A 12,264-nucleotide genomic window follows, 5' to 3' on the forward strand; every position below is an offset into this window, starting at 1 on the left:
TTTAAGAATATATATTCTTGTATCTACTTTTATATATATTTTACATATAGCTATTCTTTTTTTTTTAACTTATATGCAGAGTACATCATGCGAACTGCTGGACTGGAAGAAGCACAAGCTGGAATCAAGATTGCCGGGAGAAATATCAGTAACCTCAGATATGCAAATGACACCACTCTTATGGCAGAAAGTGAAGAAGAACTAAAGAGCCTGTTGATGAAAGTAAAAGAAGAGAGTTAAAAAGTTGGCCTAAAACTCAGCATTTAGAAAACTAAGATCAGGGCATCTGGTCCCACCACTTCATGGCAAATAGATGGGGAAACAATGGAAACAGTGAGAGACTTTATTGTTTGGGCTCCAAAATCACTGCAGATGGTGACTGCAGCCATGAAAATAAAAGATATTTGCTCCTTTCCTTCCAGGAAAGCTATGACCAACCTAGACAGCATATTAAAAAGCAGAGACATTACTTTGCTGACAAAGGTCCATCTAGTCAAAGCTATGGTTTTTCCAGTAGTCATATGTGGATGTGAGAGTTAGACTACAAAGAAATGTGGGACCAAAGAATTGATGTTTTTGAACTGTGATGTTGGAGAAGACTCTTGAGAGTCCCTTTGACAGCAAGAATATCAAACCAGTCAATCCTAAATGAAATCAGTCCTGAATATTCATTGGAAGGACTGATGCTGAAGCTTAAGTTGCAATACTTTGCCCACCTGATGTGAAGAGCCAACTCACTGGAAAAGACTTGATGCTGGGAAAGACTGAGGGCAGAAGGAGAAGGGGGCAGCAGAGGATGAGATGGTTAGATTGCATCACCAACTCAATGGATATGAATTTGAGCAAATGCCAGGAGATGTTGAAGGACAGGGGAACCTGGCATGCTGCAGTCCATGGGGTTGCAAAGAGCTGGATACTGAGAGGGTAAAGGCAGGAAGGCCAGGGGTCTCCAAATGGAAGAAATAGCCTGCAAGTGTCAGACATTTTTATCTCTCTTAAGCGGCAGGAGGAAACAAACTAGCAATATTTTTTTCCTTCACTATACAAATTTTAAAGAGAGGTTTCTCTTAAAATACTGTGTTGCCATAATGACACCTGGTTTCACCTGAGGTTAGCTATTCTTGAGCCTAGAGATAACCAATGCCTTTTTCTTATGAAAATGTTTGTCTTAAGCTATGTAATGTACTACGCCTTTACCCCAAACTCGGTCTCCAAGTCGGTTCCGCCTCTGGGCCCAAAACCTACTTGACAAACCAGTTTGTTATACTCAGATATTGTTCCCCTAATCTATGTAAATGAAACTATTTGTATGGTGGTCTGCCCTTCTTTAAGATTCAAGTTAATTATTTTATGGCCCAGGATAAACCATTTGGTGCCATTCTGAATTATAAGACATTCCTTTCTTTTATTAACAGACTGCTAGTGACTATATAACATCCAGCTAAAGACTAGCAAGGGGGTACTCTTTCTGCCCCCTTCTGATGCCTATGTCAGAAGCTTTCTCTATCTCCTTTATACGTTAATAAAACTTTATTACACAAAAGCTCTGAGCGATCAAGCCTCGTCTCTGGCCCCGGATTGAATTCTTCTCCTCCGGGGGCCAAGAATCCCAGTGTATTCGTGTGATTCAACAACAACCTTTCAATACAACTTAGCAACTGAACAGCAACAACCTTAAAATACCTGAAAATACGCACATACAGAATTGCTTCTCTTTCCAACTAGAGAAACCAATTCTAAAATTTACCAAGTAATTAAGTACATACTTTTAAGGGATGAGTTGAGGGGATTGGGACATTTGTTTATTTATTTCCAGGCAGTTCTATTCCAGATACACAAATGTCATTTCAGAAGTAAAAGCTTCATCACTTTGGATCCTACTCTTGCCCTCTTCCCTGACACTGTACTACAGCAAGCTGACTTCAGGTCCTTCATCTGTGCAATTAATATCATTCCTTTTTGCCTGATGCCCTGGGCTCGATGTCCAAGGATTATAAAGAGCTCGTTCTTTGAAGTCTGTTATTCTGCTGTCTCTAGGCTTCAAGTCTTAAAAAAAAATGCAGGATGGAATTCAAGTTTTCTTTATTAGACACTCAAGAGAAAATATTACTCCACTTGATGTTGACTATCTGAAACAATGCTTAGTAATGATAATAAAACTGTCATTTACTGAAAGCCTATGCCACACTTCATTTTTCTAAGGTACTTTTAAGTACATATTTTATTTAATCCTCATAAGCACACCATGAGAGTGAAAACACCTGATTCATAGATGGTGAGATGTGCCTGAAGTGAAGGCTTTTGTTCAAGAATTCAGAGCTGATAAGCCATAAATAAAAAATTAAACACAAGCTTTTGTCTTCTAGCTCAGGTTCCATAGTATGACTCAAGGCTTATGGTTCTGCACTGTTTAGAGAATTTCTTCCAAGTAGCATTACTGAACTTTTATATGTTGCAGAACATTTGGCCCTAAAGTGAAAATGACCATGTTTGAATCCTGACTCTGTTTTTTTATCACTTATTCTATGACTTTGGAAAAATCACATAGTTGACTTCTGCTTCCTCCTCTGAAAATGCAATAGTGAAGCTCTCCTCAAGTGGGGATTCATGCAGATTTGTCATCAAAGTATGCTAGAGCATTAATTAAAACCATGAAACTAAAAGTAACCTGTTTATTAGCAGTGTAATGATATAAATAAAATAAAAAATGTGTTGAATATTACAACAAAAATATTAGATATATAGGCATTAAAAGTCAAGTTTTCAAAGAATATTAAATGACTGGATTCTGGATGCAATGTTAAGGAAACTTTATTAAAAAAAAAGCAATATATACCATATGATCCTAATTTCGTAATTCATAGAGGCATGCATAAACAGTTAGGAAAAAAGCAATCCTGCCAAGAATCACACTTATTGTGGTTATCCTTGGGTCATAAATTACAAGTGGTTTTTTTTTTTTTAATAGAGTGCACTTCTATATGTTCCAAAATTTCTATGATGATCACATGCTCATTTATCTTCTTTAATCAGGAAAAAAAAATATTTTAAGTGGCATCTCTAGTTACGAGGAAAAGTTCACTTTTAATGAAGGCCATTTGACTCATCAAATAAAGTTTTCTACCTCCTACACTTAACGAACTATTTTAAGTCTCCTCTTTCTTTAGACACCTACTGTTCCTATTAATTCTGATACACTATCAGTCCTCATTATAACAACCCTGAGGGACTGGAGGAACAAGTGCATTTTCCAACAGGCGAGAAGTGAGGTCACAGGAAATGTAAGGAAAATCGGTAACTTTCTAACTTCCTCCTGACCTAAGTGGTTTTTTCCCTAAGTAAGGGTCTGTGAGTTACCTTGTATATATCACAACAGTCTTAGATAATGCAGTTGATCTTCTATGTAACGATGATGTCTTGCTTTAGTTAGAGATGTCTATGTGTTCCATAGGGAGGATTTATATGTCTGGTAAGACGTAAAGACTCTCTAAAGAAGAGAGCCTTGTACTCACTTTGGCAGCACATATGCTAAAATTGGAACGATACAGAGAAGATTAGCATGGCCCCTGCGCAAGGATGACATGCAAATTCATAAAGTGTTCCATATTTTTAGAACAAATAATTTCACAATTTGTATGGAAATACAAAAAACCTCGAATAGCTAAAGCAATCTTGAGAAAGAAGAATGGAACTGGAGGAATCAACCTGCCTGACTTCAGGCTCTACTACAAAGACACAGTCATCAAGACAGTATGGTACTGGCACAAAGACAAAAATATAGATCGTGGAACAAAATAGAAAGCCCAGAGATAAATCCACACACCTATGGACACCTTATCTTTGACAAAGGAGGCAAGAATATACAATAGAGAAAAGACAATCTCTTTAACAAGTGGTGCTGGGAAAACTGGTCAACCATTTGTAAAAGAATGAAACTAGAACACTTTCTAAGGCCACACACAAAAATAAACTCCAAATGGATTAAAGATCTAAATGTAAGACCAGAAACTATAAAACTCCTAGAGGAGAACATAGGCAAAACACTCTCTGACATAAATCACAGCAGAATCCTCTATGACCCACCTCCCAGAATATTGGAAATAAAAGCAGAAATAAACAAATGGGACCTTATTAAAATGAAAAGCTTCTGCACAACAAAGGAAACTCTCAGTTCAGTTCAGTTCAGTCACTCAGTCGTGTCCGACTCTTTGCGACCCCATGAATCACAGCATGCCAGGCCTCCCTGTCCATCACCAACTCCCAGAGTTCACTCAGATTCACATTCATCGAGTCAGTGATGCCATCCAGCCATCTCATCCTCTGTCGTCCCCTTCTCTTCCTGCTCCCAATCCCTCCCAGCATCAGAGTCTTTTCCAATGAGTCAACTCTTCGCATGAGGTGGCCAAAGTACTGGAGTTTCAGCTTTAGCATCATTCTTTCCAAAGAACACCCAGGGCTGATCTCCTTCAGAATGGACTGGTTGGATCTCCTTGCAGTCCATGGGACTCTCAAGAGTCTTCTCCAACACCACAGTTCAAAAGCATCAATTCTTTGGCACTCAGCAAGATGAAAAGACAGCCTCAGAATGGGAGAAAACAATAGCAAATGAAGCAACCGACAAAGAATTAATCTCAAAAATATGCAAGCAACTCCTGCAGCTCAATTCCATAAAAATAAATGATGCAATCAAAAAATGGGCCAAAGAACTAAACAGACATTTCTCCAAAGAAGACATATAGATGGCTAACAAACACATGAAAAGATGCTCAACATCACTCATTATCAGAGAACTGCAAATCCAAAGTACAATGAGGTACCACCTCTCGCCGGTCAGAATGGCTGCTATCCAAAAGTCTACAAGCAATAAATGCTGGAGAATGTGTGAAGAAAAGGGAACCCTCTTACACTGTTGGTGGGAATGCAAACTAGTACAGCCACTATGGAGAACAGTGTGGAGATTCCTTTAAAAACTGGAAATAGAACTGCCATACGACCCAGCAATCCCACTACTGGGTATACACACTGAGGAAACCAGAATTGAAAGAGACACATGTACCCCAATGTTCATCACAGCACTGTTTATAATAGCCAGGACACGGAAGCAACCTAGATGTCCATCAGCAGATGAATGGCTAAGAAAGCTGTGGTACATATACACAATGGAGTATTACTCAGCCATTAAAAAGAATACATTTGAATCAGTTCTAATGAGGTGGATGAAACTGGAGCCTATTATACAGAGTGAAGTAAGCCAGAAAGAAAAACACCAATAAAGTATACTAATGCATATATATGAAATTTAGAAAGATGGTAAAGATAACCCTGTATGAGAGACAGCAAAAGAGACACAGATGTATAGGACAGTCTTTTGGACTCTGTGGGAGAGGGAGAGGGTGGGATGATTTGGGAGAATGGTATTGAAACATGTATAATATCATATGTGAAATGAATCACCAGACCAGGCTCGATGCATGATACAGGATGCTTGGGGCTGATGCACTGGGATGACCCAGAGGGATGATACGAGGAGGGAGGTGGGAGGGGGGTTCAGGATGGGGAACATGTGTACACCCGTGGCGGATTCATGTTGATGTATGGCAAAACCAATACAATACTGTAAAGTAATTAGCCTCCAATTAAATAAATTTATATTAAAAAAAAAAAAAAAGAAGAGACAGCCTCAGCTATATTTTCCCATGAAATTCCAGGAGTGATGAAAGGAATCCTGGAAGATATGGATCTGGTTCTTTCCCTGTTGTTTAGGTGCTAAGCTGTGTCCTACTCTTTTGCCATCTCATGGACTGTAGTCTGTCAAGTTCCTCTGTCCATGGGATTTCCCAGGGAAGACTAATGGAGTGTATTGTCCTTTTCTTCTCCAGGGGAACTTCCTGACCCATAGATTGAACCCATGTCTCCTGCATTGGTAGGTGGATTCATTACCACTGTGCCACCAGGAAAGCCTCTTTCTTTCACTACCAGTCACTAAACATCCTCAAGACCCTCATCTATAGAAGAGTGCTGGGATTTCTCCTCTCAAAATCAGGCAGGTGAAATGAAACTTCTACGGACACTTTGCATTAGCAAGGGGACCCTAGCTATTAGAAATATATGCTGGTTTCTGTCATCTCTAAGACTATTGGGAAACTCTTTCCCAAATTCCCCAATGAAATATAATATGAATTTGCTTAAATGGGAACGCAGTGTGATGCCCTTAGGGAGACCAGGGTGGAACAGGAAAGGATGTGAAATCAAGAACAAGGATAAGATAGAACAAGTGTTTAGAGTTTGAGATTCATTGTGACTTGATCATTCTTGCTTTTGGGTGAGTGTGTTTCAGTTTAAATGAATAACTGAATTGAAAAAATATATATATATTCCTAAAAGTGATGCCTCTTGTGTTTCTCTAGAAATAGTCAGTCAACGAGAGTGCATGATGTAGTGGGTGAGCACTGCCTGTTAAGTTGAAATGATGGGGTTCAAGGTCTGTCTTTTCCACACAAGCTGGGGGACCTGTGTCAAGTTCCTTCAACTCTCCAAACCTCAGCTTCCTCTCCTGGGAGAAGAGATGCATTTTTTTTTTCCTCACAGTGTTATGATGAGTATAAACTGAATGGATGCTCTGCAAAAACAATGGATGATGACTAGAGTCTAGTTAATAGATGACTCTTCCTACTTGATACAGGGAAAGGTCACATTCTTTGAACGCAGACAAGAGTTTTCAAAGTGCTCTTACGTGTACTTTCTCATTTACAGTCATAAGCAGAGTTGTTCGTGGTGATAACGTAGGAAACTGTGGACTGTGTCAGCCTTCAAGTCTTATCTGTGAGTCCCAGGGGGCCATCTTTTGGGTGTTTCCTAACTTTTCCTTGCCAGATGCGGAGTAGACCAAATAACAAGTTCAGATCTGCACTTTGTCTTCAACTTTTTTCTTTTTTTTCCTTCTTCTTCTTCTTAGGCACTTGATCCCAACTGCAGATGCCTAGAGGAACTTAGAAATTCTTTTCATGTCTTAGAAAAGTTTTTTTTTTTTTGGGGGGGTACTTTATAGTCCAACATGAAATAAAAAAAAGGTCCTTTTATGAAAGCTATCCATCAAATGTCAAGGATAATAATCAATTTTCTGTCACAATGAACTGATAAAAGCTTTCAGTAATAATGTCATGGGGGGAAGAATTTGTGTTGGAACTCAAAACGCACAGCCCTGATATCAAACGAATTCATAAAAGCTCAGTGCTCCTGTAGCCCTCGGAGGCATGACAAAATACAATTTCTCATCCACAGGATATGGAATAATTCCCCTTTTTTTATTTTTACACTGAGAGGAGCAAAAGGAAATCTGAATTTCAAAAAAAAAAAAAAAAATATTGCACAATCCTGCTTTTGCAGGGGAACATTAGTGATCATTTTGGCCGCTGATATCAGAAACGGTTCTGGTGATTTCTCTCACATCATGCAAATGGCCGCATAATGCCTGCTCGTCTTGGAATGTAAAATCAAATCAGCATTCTAATGCTACAAGCCGGTGATGAGCTTGGGAATAAATATGCAGGAGCGCATAAAAAAAATCAAGGCAATCAAGAGGAGCCAGCGTCCTTGCTCGGACTATAAATCTTTGTCTATTTCAATCGTAGGGCTGGCCGAATCAGTGTAAAATTCCAGCAGGGATGTCATCAATTTCTGTTAACCTCTCTATTCCTCTTTGTGTTGGCTCTGGGGTGATGGATTGGTTTTGTCACTTCTGCTCCGTTCACAGTATGTTAACATGGAAGGGTGCAGGCAGGTTATGAGGAAAGGTTATTGCTGTCCCAGCCTTGACCCTCCCTACCTCTCTTCTGTGGGATCACAGGTCCGTTTCTGTCTGGGGAACATGGGGTCTCCTTTGGGTTCCTGGGTGCTCAGCTCAAAGACTGCACGTTGACTGGTCCAGTGCTGAATCAAACTAAGACTAACCCTAACCCTTTTGAAGTGAAAATAGCCTTGTTGATTGATCTTCCGAAGGAACAGTTGGCAGTGTATTAAGATAAGAGAAGAAACAAGTTAGGAACCTGGGCTCCAAAGAGAAGTCAGGCTCTGAGTTACTGCATGGCCTGAGATATAGCTGTCTCTCTCCTGGTGTCACTTTCAAAACTGTTACTGGTTTTTTTTCCAGCCAGAATGCTACCATTCTTTCCAACAGTTCTAATGGATGGAAGTCTCTGTCTCACACAGAGGTTCATGGTAACACATTATCACACTTGGCTTGAACAAATATGAAAACACGGACCAATAAGCCCAGTTGTTGCTCTTCAGTCACTTTGTTGGGTCTTACTCTTTCCGACCCCATGGACTGCAGCACGCCAGACTTCCCTGTCTTTCACTATCTCCCAGAGCTTTCTCAAACTCATGTCCATTGAGTCAGTGATGCCATCCAACCATCTCATTCTCTGTCACCCCCTTCTTTTCTGCCCTCAATCTTTCCCAGTAGTTAACTTTATATTCTTACAGCATTCATAGTCTGTGACTTCAAGGTTGCAGAACCAAATATTTTTGATGTAGCTGTTGTTGGTATTAACACAGAGCTTATACCTGTGCTGTGCAATACTGTAGTCCCTGGTCACATGTGGTTATTTCAATTTTAAAGTCATTAACATGAAATCAAATAAAAAATTCAGTTCTTCTTTTCACTAGCCACATTGCAAAGTGCTTAACAGTCATCTGTGACTCATGGATACTCTATGGGACAACTCAGATGTTCAACATTTCCATCATCATAGAAAATTCTATGGGACAGAGCTGGCTTAGACTGCATTTATCTAAATGGGTCTATGCTTTTCAAAGTGTTCACCAGGGGAAGCCAGATACTTATTTCAATAAGGTTGCCATTGTTGAAACATGGGAGCTTAGTTATACAGCTATTAATCAAAGATGAGACATGTTCATAAGGTAATGGCTTGCTTGGAAATTGACTCTAAAGGAATTCCAAAGACATTTCAAGCTTGCTTTGAGTGATGGCAAAGTTATTGAAATAAGTATGATAGAAAGAACCTGTGGGCATTTGTTTCAGACAGATCTGAATTCCAGACAAAAATCTGACACGACTTAGTGCCAAGACTTTGGGAAGTTCATTGAAACTTCTGAGCCTCAGTTTTCTCGTGAGTGATATATGAAATGATAATATCTTATTCATAAGTTTTTTTTTTTTTCCCCTGAAATTTAAAAGAGATAACATTGCAAAGAAGTCTAAAATAGTGCATTGAACAGAGTGGGAGCTTGAAGCATTTTTGCTCATGTGATGTGAAAATGTCTATAGGCCCCATCTTCAAAAGAAAATGCATTACAAGGGTAGGCACGATGGTAATCTTTAATCACTAGAACATAGAGCCAAGTGCCAATCCAACTCTCTTCCTTTTGGTAGTGGTTGTGATTTCTTTATTTTGACGTGAACTAGTGCAGGTTGGCCATCCCCTGGTTCACCTTCCATCCCGTCTCCTGAAGCTCAAGTCTTCCTCGACCGCTAGGATCACCAGTTGCATAACTAACTCTCCATGAAATGTAAGATCAGCCATAGCTTCAGCAGGACATGCATCGGAGTCAGTCCCAGGGCGTTATCAGTGGAGTAGCAGTCCCCATGCTTGGGATCTCATGAGGGTACATCAATCAAATGGTCCATGTCCCCAAGTCCTGATACCCTTTATTGCCAAGGAGAACTGGAGCCATACGTGCAAAGTGTGTGCTTCTGAGCAAAGCCCTCTGCTTTTAAGAGTCTTGATTTTCCACTCCTGTCTCTGCACTTGGAGCCTATTCAGTGGCTCAGTATTCACGCTACATCTCCCCCCCCACCCCCCAGAGCCCATATGAACTCTCCAGGGTGGCTGGGGTGGGACATCCTGGAAAACTTGAAGCCTAGAAACCTAGTTTTATTCATAGAGTCAGAGCATTTCCACCTCTGGGTAATATGCTCAGGTTGTTTGTATCTCAAACCACAGATCTTTGCCTTGTGTGTGGCGAGGGCTCTGTAAATGTAAATACCTGATATACATTAAGCAAAGGTGAATGAATCTTGGATGTTAGTATTATTATACAACAGGTTAAGATATTACCAATGTCCAGAAGACTAGTGTGCTTCATAAAATAGCAGCATTATTTTAATAGCTATTTAAGACTCATAGATTAATTAATAAATATGGTAACTTACTGGTTGCCCTATTACCTTGTTCTAAGATTTAAGGCTAGTGGAGTAAACAGGATTAAAAGCAAGTAAATAAAATGGAAAAAAGGGAAAATGATGCACAAGTCAATGCACATTAGAGATATTAATGTCTAAAAGCTAAGATTAAAAATGCTTCCATAACAGCAGCATTATACTGAAGTTCTACCACAGGTCAATAATTTCCCTGTCTTATTTTTAAAGCTCACAACTTACTTGGCTTTTAAGCCAACCAATGCTCAAAGGCATTGTTGTTGACGTTCTTTAGTCGCCAAGTTGTGTCCATCTCTTGCGACCTCAAGGACTGTAGCCCACCAGGCTCCTGTCTGTGGGATTTCCCAGCAAGAATATGGGAGTGGGTTGCCATTTCTTTCTCCAGGGGATCTTCCTGTCCTTGGGACCTAAGCCGTGTCTCCTGCATGGGCAGGCAGATTCTTTACCACTGCACCACCAGGGAAGCCCCTCGAAGAGGTTACTACAGTTAATTTTATATGTCAACTTGGCTTTGCTAAAGGATACCCAGATGTCTGGTAGAGCAATTTATAGGTGTGTCTGTGAGAGTGTCTCTGGAAGAGATTAGCACTTGAATCAGTAGAAAGATTAAAGAAGATTGCCCTCCCTAATGGCAACAACAACAATGGCAACAGGCATCATCCAATTCCTTGAAAGTCAAAATACAACAAAACTGGGTGAAGAAACGGTAAATTTGCTCTCTCTGTTTGAGGTGGTTCACCATGTTCTCTTACCTTTATGAGCTGACACTTTTGATACTGTTACCAAAAAGTGGGGGTCTGGCTGTCTGCCTCTCAAAAGCCAATAAACAAGCCAGGTTGGTGGCAAATTGGCTTTATTTCAGATGCCAGCAACTGCTGGTGGGGGGAGGGCAGACATCTGTCCAAAGGCAGTGGGAAAGAGCTTTTATAGATAGAGGGAGAAGGCAACATGCAGAAACATTACAGTCAGCTCTGACAGTCGTCTTCAGACTGTTCATTGGTGATCTGACCAGCATCATCTTGGTTGTTTTAAGTACAGTTAATCTTCAGCTCCCGGGTTCTTTTGTTTCCACTTCTTTGAGGCTGATTCTTAGAATTGTGGCAGCTTATGTCATGGGTATCATCTGGTCATCATGTAGCTAGCTTCTCTATCTGGCAAAGGTTGCAGTGTCTATCAGACAGCTCACAGGAGATGGCTCAGGATATTATCTACAGTCCTTGCGAAGGAACTAAACTATATCCTTGACTATGCTTAATGACTACATTATTATTATTTGGTTTCCTTTGACTGTTTTTCTTTGTGTCTGCATGTTCTTATTCTTATGATTAAACTTAATCTTTGACTAAAGTTTTCCACAGACCAAAGGCAGGCAGAAGACATGGAGGGGTGAGGACCATGGGGTCCTGCTCCATTCCAATACTTGGGCTTTGCTGTCAGAATGAATTGCATCATCCTTTTTCCTGGGTTTCTAGCTTCAGATGGTAGACCATGGGACTTCTTAGCTTCCATAATTACATAAACCAATTCTTTATAATATATATTCTTTAGCATGTATATGTATATATGTACATGTCCTATTGTAGCCCCTATTATATATTCTATCACTCACATAAAACATATATGTTATATATCCATCCTTTATTACATACATATATTATTATAATACATTATATATTAAATATATTATAATTATAATAGCATTATTGATGTATTATATGCACATAATATATATTATTAATATAGTATATTATATGTGTCCTAGTGGTTCTCCTTCTGTAGTGAATCCAGTGGTTCTTACTGATAGAGGTTAAAAAAATTGTTTAATGTCACTCAATACAGACTCTGGTTACTAATGCAGGCGTCTTTCTCTACTGTATGAAGTTACTATTCCAAAATCCAGCTTCACTTCAGTTCAGTTCAGTCACTCAGTCGTGTCCAACTCTTCGCGACCCCATGAATCGCAGCATGCCAGGTCTCCCTGTCCATCACCAGCTCCCAGAGTTCACCCAGACTCACATCCATCGAGTCAGTGATGCCATCCAGCCATCTCATCCTCTGTCGTCCCCTTCTGCTCCTGCCCCCAA

At 39.9% G+C, this 12,264-nt stretch overlaps 1 non-coding gene across 1 annotated transcript; it reads left to right on the forward strand.

The window, feature by feature from the left end:
* The first annotated feature begins 3,504 nt into the window (after positions 1-3,504).
* Positions 3,505-3,611, forward strand: LOC112581054. The gene has a single exon (XR_003105494.1). It is a non-coding gene; the product is annotated as a U6 spliceosomal RNA (small nuclear RNA).
* The last annotated feature ends 8,653 nt before the right edge of the window (positions 3,612-12,264 follow it).

This window comes from Bubalus bubalis, chromosome 20 (assembly GCF_019923935.1).
Source record: "Bubalus bubalis isolate 160015118507 breed Murrah chromosome 20, NDDB_SH_1, whole genome shotgun sequence".
Lineage (NCBI taxonomy): Eukaryota > Metazoa > Chordata > Mammalia > Artiodactyla > Bovidae > Bubalus > Bubalus bubalis.